The sequence below is a fragment of the Corapipo altera genome, unplaced genomic scaffold (assembly GCF_003945725.1).
Source record: "Corapipo altera isolate COAL_440 unplaced genomic scaffold, ASM394572v1 77b, whole genome shotgun sequence".
NCBI lineage: Eukaryota > Metazoa > Chordata > Aves > Passeriformes > Pipridae > Corapipo > Corapipo altera.
The window spans coordinates 2,545,407-2,547,457 of NW_020884933.1; the positions used below are offsets into that span (position 1 = coordinate 2,545,407).

The 2,051-nt window shown below is 58.6% G+C and overlaps 1 protein-coding gene across 3 annotated transcripts in view; it reads left to right on the forward strand.

Moving 5' to 3' along the window:
* The first annotated feature begins 1,592 nt into the window (after positions 1–1,592).
* Positions 1,593–2,051, forward strand: part of SLC45A3 (solute carrier family 45 member 3) — a 27,458-nt gene continuing 26,999 nt past the window's right edge. Inside the window, exons 1-2 of one of the 3 annotated variants that reach the window (XM_027659853.1) lie at positions 1,593–1,626; positions 1,967–2,051. The exon at positions 1,967–2,051 is cut by the window's right edge and continues 109 nt beyond it. The gene's annotated coding sequence lies outside the window, so the exon portion shown is untranslated. Of the gene's footprint in view, positions 1,627–1,806 lie in introns of those variants that run through there. The other 2 variants (XM_027659856.1, XM_027659854.1) reach the window with 2 other exon arrangements.

The following is a 2,051-nucleotide window of genomic DNA, read 5'->3' on the forward strand; positions in this document are numbered from 1 at the left end:
TTTCAGGAAACAGCAGTGTCATTTCTGCTCGTCAGCCACCCCAGTGAGTGAGTTCTCATCAGCTCAAGTGACAATAAATGCAGGTGCCTCTCTGCTTTTTCTGTGCAGGGCGAGTCCTTTCAGCAAACTTTGGGAGGGAACAGCTGCTCCCAGTAAAAACACCAACTATCCCGCTGACCCAAGCTGAAATGTGACGTGGAAATGGGATTTTTGACCTTGAGAGGTACAGAGCTGCTCAAAGGAGGGACCCTGTGAAGATTAAAAATAACTAATCTTTTGTAATGCTCCTGTAACTAATAGAGCTGAGTGAATTCATTGCAAAACCAGGGGCCAAATCTTTAAATAGCACAAACCAGCCCAAGTCTTTTGACGACTTTTGAAGTCTTCAGCTGAAGAACTGGCCCAAGCATTTGCAAACATTAATTTAGGAACAGCTGGTTTTGTCAACTGCATTCTTGCCTCATTTTTCCTATCCTCTGCTCATTTTGTTCACACACACACATGAAAAAAAAAGATACTTGTTGCTGCAGATGTTTAGGGAAGGCTGTTTTGTCTAAGGGTTCTCATCTCGAGGGCTGGCTGGATGAATAGAACATTGATTTTTTCCTCAGCTCAGGGATCTGTTAGACAAGTTAGATGCTGTTATAACGTCGAGATGTCTCTGTACAAGTGTGTATATATAAATGTATATATTTTGTGTCTCTCCTCTCAGCCGTGTGAGTTAAGCAGCCACCTCCCACGAATAACGTCCAGGGCCAGGTCACAAACTTCCCAGAGCAGGGGACCCGTTTGCGTACAATCCAAGCAATTACGAGCAACCAACAGTACTCAGTAAACCCAAACAAAACCAAAAGAACCACTCCTGCTGCCGTCAACGCTCGAGTGGGAGGGAACGGGAAAAAAGGAAAAGGTTAAGAAAAAAATTTGTTTGTTTGTTTGTTTATTTGTTGGGGTTTTTTTAAAAGAAGTGAAACCACTTTTTGTTCGGGTTGAACGGAGCGGCTGATGGGGCCGATGGGGAACGGGGTGCGGGGCTCCGGGGCTGCAGGGATAGGGGTTGGAAGGAGAGGGGCTGTTCTCCCGGTCAGGGGTGAGGAGAACGGGGTGTGGGGCTCCGGGGATGCTCCGCCGGCCGAGATCCAGGAGCGGGGCCGCTGTGCCGGCTGCGGGTTCGGCCGCAGGGATGCGGGGATCGGGGGGATGCTCTCCCGGCTCCGGGGCTGCGGGAAACGGTGTGCGGGGAACGGGGCTGCGGGAAACAGAGTGCGGGGAGCGAGGCTGCTCTCCTGGCGGACCCTGCGGGGCTCCGAGGATCCAGGATGTTCTCCCGGGGAACGGGGCTGCTCTCCTGGTGGGGAGGGTCCGGTTCTGGGGCTGCGGGGATTTGGGATCGGGGCTGCGGGGCGGCTGTGCCTGCACGGGGTTCGGCTGCGGGGATTTGGGACGGGGGCTGCGGGGATTTGGGACCTGGGTTGCGGTGCCGTTGCGGGGGTGGCCGAGGCTCCCCCCTTGGCCCCGCTCGGCCCGGGCAGCGCATGCTCCCTGCCGGGCCCAACCTGCCCATTTAAACCGCGGCGGAGGCGCGGGCGCTGGGCTGGGCTCGGCTCAGCCGCGGGCAGCGCCGAGGTAGGACCGGCACTAAGCCCGGGATCAAGACCGGGATCGAGGGGCGCGGCGGGCAGCGGGAGCGGCTTCTAGGAGAGCTGCCGGGGCTTTTGGGTGGCTCGGGGGGTCCCGGGGGGCTCCAGGGCTCAGCACTCGCAGCCCAGGACCGGGCGCTGCTCGGACCCCGCTGATGCTCCCGCGGTCCCGCTCCGGCTCCGCGGGGGATGGGGTGGGAAACAAAAAGCCCTCGCGGGTGGGAGGCAGAGCAGGAGCGGCCGCAGGTAGGGCTGTGGGCGGGCGGGGGGTCCCGGGCACAGCAGCGTGTGCCGCGAGTTTTTTTCCACGCTTCTCATTCTTGCAGAGACATCCGCGGCGAGCGGGGCGGGCTGGAGGATCGCGGAGCGGGCTGGAGGATCCCTGAGCGGGCTGGAGGATCCCTGAGCGGG